General features: G+C 50.2%; 1 long non-coding RNA gene across 1 annotated transcript; it reads left to right on the forward strand.

Moving 5' to 3' along the window:
• The first annotated feature begins 4787 nt into the window (after positions 1-4787).
• LOC121101694 lies at positions 4788-14722 on the forward strand. Its single transcript, XR_005833668.1, has 2 exons — positions 4788-5213; positions 13672-14722. It is a non-coding gene; the product is annotated as an uncharacterized LOC121101694 (long non-coding RNA).
• Positions 14723-14938: the final 216 nt, after the last annotated feature.

The following is a 14938-nucleotide window of genomic DNA, read 5'->3' on the forward strand; positions in this document are numbered from 1 at the left end:
GAACTCATGGACTTTTAAGTGGGCCGTGTAGTTGATTACCCTCCCTGCGCCCGTCACCCAATCAGGTTTATGTCCACGTGCTAGTCTACAGTCAGGTAGCGTTGGGGGGAGGGGGGGAGGGCTAATTCCAGGGTGGGGTTTCGCAGCCTTGGGGATCAAGAGGGCTGTGGCTGCCACTGCCCTGAGACATGCAGGCCAGCGGGGGGGGCACCAGACCAGGCTCTTTGTTCAGACATCCCGCTGGCTGTGGAGCTGACCCCGCCCCCACCCCTGGGCCTGCCTTAGGACACCCAAGGCCATTCCCTTCCTTTCTGTCACATACAAGTTGTAAAAGCCCTCCCAGTAGGAAGACTTAAAGCTGAGGCACTGAGTAAACTGAGTAAAGCCTAGAATACCAGGATGGGGTGTTTTTCCCTTTAAGGGTAGTTTTCCACTTGGGACAGGGGCCCTTGTCCCTGCCTGCCTTTCTTCTGGCTCTCCTTCACTGTTATTCTACCAAGGTCTGCTCAAGGTCAGATAAGCTCTTGATCTCTGTTGCAACTTGTTCGCAAAAAGATGACTTAAAATCATCGTTAATTTTGTCCGTCTCAAGGTTTTCATGGGTAATTGTTAAGATAGCTTTCAAAGTCTTTGGTAACCTGAAGCTTTGAAGTTTTACTTGATGATAAATTGGGATTGAATTCATTGGACATCTAGGTCTTTCCCAAATAAGACAAAGTGCTTCTGAGCCTGGGTTTGCACTTTCGACTTCTTATTGCGAAGAAACTAAGGATATTTGGGTCTGTTGGAAAGCATGCTTTGTAAGTGCATCTATTAAGCAATAGATTCATAAAATTGCTGTCTCAAGAATTCTGGTGCGACAGTTCACAATTGGTTAGTACTTAGTCTTCACTGGACACTAAGGTTTCCAAGAGTTAAAATCCTGCCAAACGTAATTAAAACTGATGGGAATAAGGGAGGAAACTGGTTCGCGTAAGAAAGATCTAAGGAACGGAGTACATTCGTGTTGAAGGAAAGTGGTAGAAGGTTTGTGAAGGGCAATCTTTGGAAAGGAATTGTATGCGTGGTCAGGACGGACTAAGGTTGAAATGAACGGCCTTTAAAGTACGCTGCTATAAGACTGAAGGTCTGTTTTCTCTGTGTTCAAGAGACAGTTTTCTTGGACTGTTGGTCTGCTCTTGGTAAGAAAACATAAACAAAGTTGTTTCCTCTCTTCTTTGCCCAGAAAAACCAGTTTCCGTGGTTTGTCTTTATCTCTTTAATATCCGTAACCCTATTTAGGCACGTGCTTTAAAACTTTCTAAGGTTTTACCGAACTTCCCTGAGATTTAAAACTGTAAACAGTCTCTGACTAGTTAGGCGCGTTTGCATGGCACGCTGTGTTGTGCTGTGAGGTCACGCATCCGAGAAGCACTGCGTTCGCCAGGGTTTGCTCTCCCAGATTAAGGAAACTTTCTCCTAAGCCATCTGTGACTTGCCGAGACATGATAAATATGTGTTTGTGAACAAATCCATGCATTTAGGGGCGCCTGGGGGGCTCAGTCAGTCGAGCATCTACCCTCGGGGCTCAGGTCATGACTCCAGGGTCCTGGGATCGAGCCCCGCATCGGGCTCCCTGCTCAGCAGGGAGTCTGCTTCTCTCTCTCTCTCTCTCTCTGCCCCTCCCCACTGCTTGGACTCTCTCTCTCTCTCAAATAAATAAAATCTTTAAAAAAAATTCATGCATTTAATTTTTCTCTCTGTCTGAACCCTCTGAAATTCAAAAGGTCTCAGTGAGTATTCTTTCTTCCCTGGCAATCATAGTCCTTTGCATAAGTTCACTAAGAATCTGTTCTCCTGTAACAGGACACCATTGGGAATAGTGGTCATTTTACCAAGGCTTGGCCTGGAATGTCGTATTGGAGAGAGACACGCATAGACTCAGATATGACCAGACAGCTTTAAGGACCTAAGGTTGACTTGATGAAACCTGGAGCCATAAAGCCCCTTGGAAATGTTGGCCTGATACCTGTTAAGGAGTTCCAGCAGCCTCCCCAGGTGAGTAAAGAATGTCACTTCTTGGCAGGTGCAGGAACCTCAGGCTACTTTGGGGACCTGGTAGAGAGGAATCTACAGGGATCACAGGCATGTCTGCTGGCGAGTACTGGCTTGGCTTCTGGCCTGGAGAGGCTACTAAAAGCTCAACCTGGAGATTCCTTATCAAAGTTCCAGCAAAGCAGATTATGAAAGATCTATAGATCGATCACTATTCCTGCCGAGCTTATGTAAATAACCAGGCCAAGTTTGTGAAAATTGAACTTGTTTTACAAACGGATTCGTCTTATTTGGCCATCTCTGGGAATAACAGTGATTTTAGTGAGAAAAATAAGGTTTCAGTAACAGACCTTTGCAGATATTAGCTCCTCGTTCTGGCTGTCTTTGAATATTTGCTGTTTGCTTAAGCTAGACAACTTGAGAAACTTCCGAGAAATTACCACATTCAGGTACGGACAGTCTTGCCTGTGAGTCTATGGGGATAATAACAAGACCCCATGGACACGTGATTATTTGAACAACTAAAAGAAACGGGATTGATTCCCAACAATTGTATAACCCAGCGATCACCTTGACCAATTTTGTGTGGCTGGGATGACAAAATGGCTGCTTAAAAGCCAGCGTATACCCCGGTCCGTGGGGTTAACGGCAGACTTGTGGCCATAACGGATGACCCCCCTTTCTTTGTGATTGCGCTGGAGGACGACCCGGGGGACGCCCTTCTCCTGAGAGAAGAGGCAGAAGACCGGCTCCTCACGGGACCAGGGGTTGTGCGGCTCTAACTTGGGGCCGCGGTTTCCCAGGCCGGATAGGCCGCTGGACGCTGGATGTTGCCTGGACGCTCGGACCCATTATTAAAACCATTACCAACCAGCCAACCTGCCCAACTGAAAACAAGAGTGGGCACGTTCTGTGTCTCACTGGTACGACCACCCAGCATCCATCTCTGTTCCTCTTTGGGACCGGGGACGTTGTCTGGCACGTGGAAGCTCTGTGGAAGTACCCGGTCGAAGCCCTGAGTGACACTCAGGGTAGCACTTCCCTGCTAAGTACTGAAATAACACAGACGGCTACAGCAGTTGACAAAATAGAAAGACTTCAGACGCTTCAAGTGCAGCCCAAGGCGGAACCGGCACCGTCATAAAAACAGCGCCACGTACGTCCCGGATTCGCACTACATTATTTCTGCGTTTCTCCCTGACGTCAATACTCAGCTGGCACTTTAGAAGACCCCCGTCTTTCCTTTAACGATTGGTTAAACTCCTGGACCGGAGAAGGATTTTTGTCAACTATCCAAGGACTCTCGGGGCGCCTGGGTGGCTGGGTCCGTTGAGCGTCTGCCTTTGGCTCAGGCCATGATCTCAGGGTCCCGGGAAGGAGTCCCTTGTCGGGCTCCCTGCTCAGCGCGGAGTCTGCTTCTCCCTCTCCCTCTCCCCCTGCTCATGCTCCCTCTGCTGTCTCTCCCAAATAAATAAACAAAATCTTAAAAAAAAAAAAAAAAGGACTCTTACTTGGGTTTCTTTTTGTTTTTGTTATTCGAACTGTGTTCTGCTGTCTTCTCCCACATCTGTCCACCTGGTGCTGAGACTCCTTCCCAGCCATAACTTCAGCCCACAGATGACCCTTTCCACTGGGGAGGGTGCCCGCACGCAGTCTCCCTCGGATTCAGCTGCCTCTGCCTTTCATGACTCCGATATGTATATAAGCCCCAACTGACCAGTGCTGACCCACGGGTAGGGAGCTCTCTACGTCCCTACTCAGCAGGAAGAAGTTACAGAGGATGAGACCTTCCACCTTCGACAACCTTAAAGATTTAAGGGTCACAGTTGTTCAAGGCGGAGTGATGTGGGAGACAAAGGCGGAAGAAAAATTAAACGTCCTTACTCCCTACAGCCCACCGACAGGTCCTTGAAACAGGCAGAGTGACCTTCCTCCAGGAGCTCAGCTCTCTCGATGTTGACACTTCGTAAAGGGCAAGAGGCAATCTTAGCCCGACCCCCAGGACCCTTAAGTCTACTTTAACATATAAAAATTCCTTCGAAAACTTCCTTCATCTCTGCCCCCCAAGATACATGTTGGCAATCACCCCCACGCATGGGACCCACCGATATACATCTGAGGGGTCTCATGACCGAGTTTTTATGAAACAGTAATACACGACCTTCTCCTGACAATAGCTGCCCCCTCCGGGTCCTGGAAACCCTGCTTGCAGAATACCTGGGAGGCTTGTGCTGTCCCTAACCCCCTCCCAACTTGAGAGTATATAATGGGCCACTCCTCATGTCCCCAGCGCTTCTCTTTCTGCCCACGGGTCCTGCCCCTGTGCTTTAATAAAACCACTTTTTTGCACCAAAGATGTCTCCAGAATTCTTTCTTGACTGTTCACTCCTGAACCCCAATATTTCTTACATCATCACCGTCTGGGGTTCTGGAAGCAGAGAGGTCAGAGGTTGGCCCAGAGAGGTTAGTTTGACCAGGACGCAGGCTGCCGTCCATCCCCACGCCATGACTAATATTGCCCGTAGGGCAGCCAGAGGCCCCCTGGAGGCTGGGGACTGGAGGTTGGTTAGCTCTCCACGCTCAGCCTGGGCTGCCCTGGGCTGCTCCCCAGCACTGCAGTCTCTCAAACGCCTGGCCCTGGCATGCAGCCACTTGGGGCTCTTCGTAGGATGGGGACAGCTGACTTCCGCAGAGAGGAAGTGGCAGTGCCCTCATGCGGGACAGACTCCGAGGCGGCCCGTGGTCCTGCACCTGCTGCTGTGGTCCCTTCCAGGTGACAGCAGGGGGGACCTGAGACCTAAGTCTAGCCGTCTTGCCGTAAACGAGGTGGAGGTGACAGGATGTCTGCTTCATGTTACACAGACTGAAGCCCCACCTGCCCTGTTGTGTGGTGGGGAGGGTCGCGGGGCAGGGGAGGGCCGGTGCCCTGCACTGGGGGTAGTACTGAGGCCTCCGGCTCTGGGCGGGGTTCCACCATTGTTTTGAACCCACACAGAAGCGCTGACATACCAGGCATGGTCGGTGATGCGGGAAACAGGCAGAAGAGAACTTATTAATTGTCCTTACTTCCTACTGGCACTGACAAGTCCTTGAAACAAGCAGAGTGACCCTCCTCCAGGAGATCAGCTGCCTGGATGCTGACCCTTTGCTAAGCCAGACCTCCCCGCCCCCCCCATCCTGTAAGTCTATTTTACATATAAAAATTCCTTTAGAAATTTCCTTTATCGGGGCACCTGGGTGGCTCAGTCATTACGCGTCTGCCTTCGGCTCAGGGCGTGATCCCAGGGTCCTGGGATCGAGCCCCGCATCAGGCTCCCTGCTCCCCTGGGAGCCTGCTTCTTCCTCTCCCGCTCCCCCTGCTTGTGTTCCCTCTCTCGCTAGCTGTCTCTCTCTCTGTCAAATAAATAAATAAAATCTTAAAAAAAAGAAAGAAAGAAAAAAGGAAGGAAGGAAGGAAGGAAGGAAGGAAGGAAGAAAGAAAGAAAGAAAGAAAGAAAGAAAGAAAGAAAGAAAGAAAGAAAGAAAGAAAGAAAGAAATTTCCTTGATCTCTAAACCCCCAAGATACATGCTGGCAATCACCCCTCCCCAAGCATACGGCCCACTAATATACATGAAGGGTCTCATGACTCAGGTTTTATTAGACGATAATAAATGACCTTTTCCCAACAGTAGCTAGCCCCCTCAAGGTCCTGGAAACCTTGCTTCCAAAATTCCTTAGAGACTTAGGCTATCCCTAAGCCCCTCCCAACTTGAGGGTATAGAATGGGCCACTCCTCACAACCCGGGGCAGCAGCTCTTTCTGCCCACGGGTCCTGTCCCCCTGCTTTAATAAACCACCGTTTTGCACCAAAGATGTCTCAAGAATTCTTTCTTGGCCGGGGGCTTCGAACCCTAAAGTCTTGCCTACATCAATAGGCTAGGCTACAAACTCGGGGCCAGCTCCCTGCCCCTCGCACCGCAAGAGTTTCCTGCGCTTACCCCAAGAGGAGACCGTGCTCTGAGCGCGCTCTCCCTGGCTCCTTACCTGCTCCAAGCACTAGACTTTTTGCACAAACCAAGAGACTTGGGCTGACGCACCGCCCAAGGGGTAGACCCTTTGTACTCGGTGACAGGAGGGCTGCTCATGCCCAAATACCAGCCTGTAGGACCCCCTGAAGACCCAGGCCCTTTCTTGCTTTGGACAGAGGGTCCCGAGTTGGCCAGAATAAAGGCGACCGCTTTGTGCTCATACTTTGGGGAGCCGCTCAGGAAATTAAAACAAACACCATTCTTTGAGAACAGGGTCTCTCTGCTCCTCCCAGAACCAGGGACTCACGGCAGGAAAGGGAAGTAAGCTCCCGTCCTCAAGATCACTCCTGGGGACGCTGGTGGCCCAGGGGTTGAGCATCCAACTCTTGATTTCTGCTCAGGCCCTGACGTCAGGTCGTGGGATCGAGCCCCATGTTGGGCTCCACGCTGACCGGGGAGTCTGCCCGAGGTTCTGTCTCCCTGTCCCCCTGCTTTCGCGCTCACTCAGTGTCTCTCAAAAACAAAACAAAAGAAAGCAAACAGTGCCACACTCTTCAGGGGGCTGGGGGCAGGTCAGGGACGAGATGAAGCGGTCACACAGCTTCGCGCCGTTGCTGAGGTTGCCGTGCTCTTGAGTGAAGCAGCCATAACTCCTGTCACTTCCACGTCGTATTCTGCTGTCTATGCCAACGTGTATTTACGTATTCGGCTCTAAGGGAGGGCAGGTAGTTCATGGAAAATACAGCTGAACATCTTGGGCGTTTATCTTGGTGGACTTGCTTCTGTTTGATACACACCTGCGAGTGGAATGATGGCTCACAGGGCGTGTGTATCTTTAAGATTCTGCCAAACATCTTTTCCAATTGCTGGAGTCGTCACAATTTACACTCACACCAGTAAGTGTGCAGCCAGGTTGCCCCCTGTCCTCACAGCACCTGGAATCTTCGGTGCCTTTAACAGCGGCCGTTCTGGTTTGCATTTCTTCCTCTCTGATATGCTTTCTTTACTTGTATATACTTTTAATATTTTTTTTTAATTTTTTTGATTAATGGCACAGCTGAGCGAATGACATATTTGGTGATTTTCTACAGCACGTAAAGAAATGTGGACGCTGAAGTTTGGTATGTTCTATACGTGTCCGTTATGTTAAGTTTTTACCATCTTTTACAAATTCACGTATTCTAATTGTTTTTTGTTCACTAGTTCTGTTAGTTACTTAAAGATTTATATAAAATGTCTAAGTGGGACTGCAGATCGCCCCAACTCTCAGCGCCGCCGCAGTGTCCTTGAACATTTCGGAGCAGGGTTAGATGTACCACCGTGATGTGTCTCCCGTGTACCAGTCCCGTCGCTCGCCTTAACCTGCACTTTCTGTGGCTGCCACAGCAGCTNCGGTTACTCCCCGCGTGGGGCGTCTGTTCGCATTCTTTGTCCTTTGACTGTTCTGTGTCCTACTTTTCTTCTTTTGTGGGGGTGGGGGGCAGAGGGAGAGAGAGAATCTCGAACCTGACGCGGGGCTTGATCTTGCGGTCTTGAAATCACAACCTGAGCCAAATCCAAGAGTCAGCCGCTCAACTGACTGAGCCACCCAGGCGCCCCTGCCCTTATCTTTTAAAAGAGGGTTGTAACCAGTTGATTCTTTTTTATCTGGTCTGAACGTCTTTGCCTCTACACGGGGATGGTCAGTCCACACGGGGATGGTCAGTCTACACGGGGATGGTCAGTCCACACACACGGTGTTGTCGGCCTGAAGACCAGCCTCAAGCTTTATTCCTCCCAAGTGTTTCTTTTCTTTGTCCTTCATTCTTTTGGGGTTTATGAAATAGCTTCCATATTTCCTTTTCTCTTTCATAGATATATTTCTTATATGATTCTTCAGAGGTTATCTTAGAGGTGACGGTGCGCGTCCTTGCCCTACCATAGTCGACCTTGACTTTGTCGGCCACCACACTGGAAGAGCTCAGGGACTTACACGGGATGACTTCGTCTACGCCACGTCACTACCTTAATACTCACCGACACGTGTTATAAGCCCCACAGTGTCTTGCTCTTGTGTTCCACACCGTAAACACCCTTTCGTACGTATCCCAATAGCTCTCATTTCTGCTTCTCTGACCTTCTTCCTGAAGCTTCATACTCCCATGTGTGGTCATTCTATTTACCTTGACAAACTCCCTTTTTTGTTTCTTGAGGTCGGAGTCTGCTGGCAGTGAATCATCTCCGCTTGCGTATAAAAACCTTTTGTTCTCTACATCTCTGAATACTATTTCTGGTTGGTGCGGAATTCGGGGGAACTCGGGGTCGCCAGATCTTGTCATCCATCACCAAAGATGCAGTTCATTCTCTTCGGGCTGCCACGGTTGTGGCGAAACGTCGGCTGTAGGTCTTCATCGTTTTTCCGGGGTCAGTAAGGTTTCTCTTTCCCCCCGGCTACTCGTAGAAGCGTCGTTTGTCTTCAGCCTGGGGAGTGCGGCCAGCTAGCGGCAGTGACACCCTTTGCATTTATTCTGCTTGGAGTTTTCTGGGTTTCATGAATCTGTGGTTTACCTTTCACCACTTCGGGAAAACACTGTCTCTTCAAGCATTTATTGACCCGCTCTCCTCCTGCCACTGCAGGCTCGTGTGAGCTAGACCCTTCGGCTGGGTCTCACAGGCGCTCCTGCTCTGAGCTGTTCTTTCTAGCGTTTTGCTCTCCACAGGTTCACGCAGGCTGTCTGTGCCTGCCTCTACCTCCTTTCATATTGTCTTCTGCTCTCGAATGAACCCAAATGAGTTCTTCAGAGATTGTATTTATCAATTCCAGAATAGAGTGGTTAATATTATGTATCACATTCACCGGGCCACAGTACCCTGACACGTGGCCCCACACGATTCTGGATGTTTCTGGGAGGGTGTTTGTAGATAAGATTAACATTTCAGTGGGTGAAATTCGAATAAAGCAGATTGCCCTCTGTAATGTGGGTGGGCCTCTTCTAATCAGTTGAAGATCTGGATGGCACAGAAAACTGACACCCGCCCCCCCTGCCCCCCTGCAAGCAAGAGGCAGCTCTGCTGCAAACAGTCTTCAGACTTAACTTGCGATCTTGGGTCTTCCCAGCCTCCAGTCTGTCAGACCACCCTGAAGACTCTGGACTTGACGGCCTCCATAGTCAGACAAGCCGGTCCAGTCCAAGAAATCTTGTTCTGTATATAGAAACATTCTATTGGTTCTATTTCTCTCAGGAATCCTGACTAACACACAGAAGATCCATGTGATTTGTTTTCTAGAGCCCCCTTCTCTGTCAAAACTCCAGTCTTTAAATCTCTTCTGTTCGTCTTTTCCTCTATTTTATTGAACACAGTTGTCATTGCTATTTTAAAATCCTTTCCTGCTAACTCCATTACATGGACCATCTGTTGGTCTGTGTGTATGGCTTTCCCCCCTATTGTGATTGGTCACGTTTCCCTGCCTCTCGAGCTCTACGAACGTTTTATTGTGTGCTGGGCGTTGTATGAGGAAGAACAGCAGAGGCTACATACATACACACATCTACGGGCCGGGGTCCCTCACGTCCTCCTGGGCCAGGTCGGCGGGTGGGAAGTACTAATCACATCAGCTCCGCCAGAAGTTGAGCTTGGTTGGGTCTGGACTGCAGTTTGAGAAAGATGCATGGCACCTCCTGTCTGTCTCTGTCCCCCGCCCCGGCGTCTGGCTGACATTCTGGCGGGCCTGTCTCCTTAGCCCCGGAGCACGTGGGAGATTCCATTCTGCCCACTCACTGGTGTCTTTATGCTCTGCCTGTGAGCCTCCCGCTCCCACGTTCCGGTGCTGCTTCCCAATCTGACAACTGTCTTCAGAGCAAGTTCAGACGTGCATTTGAAGCAGGCCTCTTCCTCTGCGGGGATTTGCTGCCTAAGAACCAGGACTGTGGGAGGGGTCACCCTTCCTTGCAGCTGTCCCTTGTAGGGCACGGTCTCCTGCACCCACCGCTCTGCATGCACTCCATGTGGGAGAATGTGTTTACAGCTTTGCAGGTCTCTAACTGGTGGTAAGATCCTCCCTGATTTCCTTTGCCTGGAGCCGAGTCTGTGTGGGTCACACCCGCCCCTCGGTGCCTGGAGGTGGCAAATGGCCACGGGAAGGGAAGGGCCCGTGCATCGGCCCACCTGGGAGGGCTTCCCACCTCTGCTTCCCGGGTCACTCAGCCCTTGCTCCAATCACAGCTCTCCAGCATAGTTTAAATACAACGATTGCAGGGGCGCCTGGGTGGCTCAGTCATTAAGCGTCTGCCTTCGGCTCAGGGCATGGTCCCAGGGTCCTGGGATCGAGCCCCACATCAGGCTCCTCCGCTATGAGCCTGCTTCTCCCTCTCCCACTCCCCCTGCTTGTGTTCCCTCTCTCGCTGGCTGTCTCTCTGTCAAATAAATAAATAAAATCTTTTAAATAAATAAATAAAATCTTTTAAATAAATAAATTCAACGATTGCGATCTGCCTGGCTTTTTCTCCCTGGTCCAGGGGAAGTATTTGACTGCACGGTCTACTTCCTCCTCTCACACAGTGGGAGCCCTCTGATAGCTATGGAGCTGTATGTTTGCTCTGTGCCCTGATTCATCCGGATTGTTTTCCAAGTTTGCTGTTTTTATTACTTATTCTCTAGCATTCCCAGGCACACTATCACACCATCTACAGACGGAGCTGATTTCACTTCTTTCCACCCTTCTTTTATTTTTCAGATTTATTTATTTATTTATTTAAGAGAGAGAGACAGACAGAGTATGGTGCGGTGGGGGGAGGGTGGGAGAAGCAGAAGCAGAAGGAGAGTGAGAATCTCAAGCAGGCTCCATGCCCAACACGGAGCCTGACATGGGGCTTGATCTCATGACCCCAGTGACCTGAGCTGAAATCAAGAGCCCCCTGCTCAACCAGGGGAGCCACCCAGGCACCCCATCTTTCCATTCTAATGCCTGTCATTGTTCCCTCGCTTCTAAATGCCTTGGTGAGTACTTCTGATTGAAGGCCACATTGTGATGGGAACGCTTCTGGTCTTCTTATAATGTAAGATGATAACTTTAGGAGATTATATTTTTCTTGAATATTTTTAATCAAGAAAGGATATTTAACTTATCAGAGGTATTTGCCAAGTCTGTAGAGTTACTCCTATGATATTTATTTTCATATCTATTAATATGAGGAACTACAGTAACAAATTCCCTAATGTTTGACCATCATTGAATCCCTGGAATATACCCAGCTTTGTCATAGTGTATTACTTTCTTAACGTGCTGTTGGATAAAGTTATTTATTTAAGATTTTTGCACTGATATATCTAAGAGATATTAGTCTGTGATTTTTCTCTCTTTTTACAATTTTTATTAGGTTAGTTACCAATATTATGCTTGCTTCATTAAAATAATTTGTGTTTCTAATTATGTTCTCAAACCATCTATGCATCATTGGGAACATCTGGTCTTTGAAGATTTTGTAGAATTTTTGGGTGAAATCGTCCACGCCCAGCCTTCTTTTCTGGGGTAATTTCTTCCTGTTTTTATTTTCTGTTGAGGTCTTCAAGCCTTCTGTCTCTACTGGGTACATTTGGGTTGTGTATTTTCCTCGGGACTTACTCGTCTACGGGTATATGACGTAGTCTCTTGCGGTCTATAAGATTTTCCTGTTTCAGTAATCACTTTGCTCTCGGTATTTATTATTTCGTGTATTTCTACCGCCTCTCGCTGATTACATTACTTGCTTGTCTCGCTTTAGTTTTTCAGAGAAGCAAGGTGCTACTGTCCTGGTCTGGTTTGCTAACCCTTCGCTGTTACCCTCACAACTTCCTTCCCTCTGCTTTCTCCTGCCGCCTTGTTTCTCCTCCAGTCTGAGCTGAGATCTGATTTCTGTATTGCCACTTCTTTTTCTTTTCAATGAAACCAAAATTCAGGCTTTAAAGCCTTTTTCTATAGCACTGACACTTGAAGGAGTCCTTGATTACAAACGAGGAAATACTTGCTTCGAACTTTATTTTCTCGACTTTGTCTTTTCATCATTTCTGCTTCAGTGTGTCTTGCTTGCTGTTGAGAAGTCTGGTATCAAACTATCTTTTTCTTACATGGATTTGGGGGCCGAAGGGACGAAGGACTATTTCTGGATCCTCTAAACCACCATTCCCACTGAGCGGGTGCTTGTCGGCTGCCCAGGCCGTGTCCGGAACCCGTGGCGCCCCCAGATGCCCTGCGCCCCGCCCCCTCCACCCCCACCCGCCTCCTCCACCCCCACCCCCGCCTCCCCCCTCCACCCCCCACCCCCCACCCCCGCCTCCCGGGCCCCAGCTGCCCCTCCCCCGCACCTGTGCCGGGCCCCTCCCTGCCCCCAGCTGCCCTCAGCAACACCCCGCTGCCCCGCCCCACCACTTGCACCTGCACCCCCGCAGGCGGGTCTCTAAGCTGCTCTTCCGCTTCCTTCTCCTCGCTTGGTTCCATCAGTCCTCACTTGTGGCGCCTTTTCTGTCGTGACTTATGTCTTGAGGTTCCGAATGTCCCATGCGAGGTGTCATCTCCTGTCTCCCGGCTTCCCCCTCGAGTGTTACATATTTATCCTGCTTCCTGGTTGGTTTTCCCGGACGTCTGCTAACAAGGCTGCCCTCTCCCGGCGGCGCGGTCCGTCTGTCGGTCCGTCCGGCAGTCCGTCGTGGGTCGGGCGGTGGGAGGGGCCCGCGCCTCCGAGTCTGTGTCCCCCATCCCCACCCCGGGGCGGCAAGTACTCTCCTCTCTTACTTCCTTCTTTCCATTTGCCACCAAGCCTCCAAGGGTCTGCGCCCGGGAAGGGATGCATTTGGCTGCCCCGCGTCCCCGTCGCCTGGGCCAGTCCTCTGGCCACCAGATCTAAGTCCAGCTTCCACCGGAGCCACCGAGGCGCCAGACCCTCCTCCCCTTCTGGTTCTGCCACCCTCGGACTCTGCCTTCCTTTCTGCCCTTTCCTCCCCGTCTCTCCGGTGACACCCCTGTCTGCAGGTGCCCAGGTCCAGACAGCTGTGCCAGACTGTGCGTCTGTCCCTCCGCAAGGACATTCCTATAACCACCACCACAGTCAACACACGAGCCTATCCTCACACCCAAAGAGGTCCCTAGAGATGGAGTTTTGGAATATAGGTGAGGTTTGGTGGGGTGGGGCCCAGAGCCCACGACCAAGAAAGGATTCTTGAGACGTCTTTGGTCCAAAATGGTGGTTTTATTAAAGCACGGGGACAGGGCCAGCGGGCAGGAGGAGCTGCCGCCGGGGTTGTGCGGGGGAGGCTGATTCTATACCTGGGAGCTGAGGGAAGTAAAGATGAGGGAAACTTCTAAAGGATTTCATCTGCTAAAAGAGACTCACTGGAAACCTGAGGACTTGCTTTCGTCAAACCAAGTAGCAAGGCCTTGACAGGAAGACAGCCGGGGGCTTCCTGGAGGAAGCTTACACTCTGTGGCCTCAAGTGTCTGTCAGTGGACTGCAGCTTATAAGGACATTTAGTCTGATGGACATTGCCTTCTGAAAGTGAGGTTATTGCTAACAATGTTTTTTTCTTGCAAATCACAAAGACATTTGCAAACTGAGGGGGACTCACATCTTGCAGGACTGTGATCTAGGTTAACCACTTGTTTTCCCTTCCCTTAGCTTTGAGGTTGGGGCAGCCAGGACTGCCCAAGGAAGGTCAACACACACCGCACCAGGGAGCGGGGGCGTTGCGGGCTGTCAGCTTGGGCTCGGTCCTCAGCTTGCCTTCTGCTCCCTCATCAGAATCACACCGTATGTCGGATTTTTCTCCGTCCCCCCACCATCCCTGGTGACGCTTCTGAGACTCACTCACGCCTGTGCATTCATCTGTAGTGTATTGCTTTACGTTTGTTTGAGCACAAAATTCAACAGACTAAATCTGAAAGATGTTATTGGGTTTATTCACCAAGTCACAAACCGGGCAGCATGCCCCCTAGCTGACAGAGAAGAGCCCTGTGGAGCTTCATGAGATGGAAGACCTCTCTGTGCAGAAGTGCGCCGGAACCGCAAGTTACAGGGCAGGAAGTTGCATTCCTTTAGGGGACGGCGGGTCCCAGGTCCGTCAGGCACATCACCTCCCTGGTGCCCAGCCGGAAATTCCAGATTGACTGGCTCAAGGTTCCCTTGCCCCGTGAGCTGAGACTGTGCTTAAGTCTCGGATGGTTTGGTGCTCAGAGACTCCGTGGGGGCTGTCGTCTTGTATTTAACACACAGCTCAGTGGAGATGCAGGTGTAGGAAGACCACATGGGTGAACACACGCATCCCGGTCTGTTCGGACGTCTGTTTCCGTCCTTTAGGGTAAAAACCCAGGAAGGGGACCACTGGGTCACGTGCTAAGACTATGTTTAACTTTATAAGAAACCGTCAAACATCTTCCCAGACTGCTGCCCCTTCACACGCGGGATCCCAGCTCCTTCCCCTGGGCGCCAGCGCTGAGCTCGGCCTGTCTCTGACTCGGCTGTCTGTCTGTCCGCACACGGTGTGGGGCATCTGCTCGTGCTTTCAGTGAACGTTTGCCTACGGCTGGAGCCGCCCAGCACCCTGTCCTGAGCTCTGTGCCGGCTACGCTTTGAAGGGTCGATTCGGACTTTGTGCCCATGTATCATAGGGTTGATTTCCTATTATTTAATCGTAAGCACTATTTTACATACAGAAATATTTCCTCCTGGCTTTGGATTTCAGTTTTATTTCCTTAAAGCGTCTTTCGAAAAGCACAAGTTTTTATTCTGATGCAGTGTAATCTATGTTTTTCCCATCACAGATCATGCTGTTTGTGTCCTAAGAAACCGTTATCCAGGCAAAGTCATACGAATGATCTCCTGTACTTGTTTCTAGAAGTGTAAGCTCTTCTGTTTACAAGTTAGACCCATCCCACGGTTAAACGAC

The sequence above is a fragment of the Ursus maritimus genome, unplaced genomic scaffold (assembly GCF_017311325.1).
Source record: "Ursus maritimus isolate PB19 unplaced genomic scaffold, ASM1731132v1 scaffold_9, whole genome shotgun sequence".
In the NCBI taxonomy this organism is placed as follows: Eukaryota; Metazoa; Chordata; class Mammalia; order Carnivora; family Ursidae; genus Ursus; species Ursus maritimus.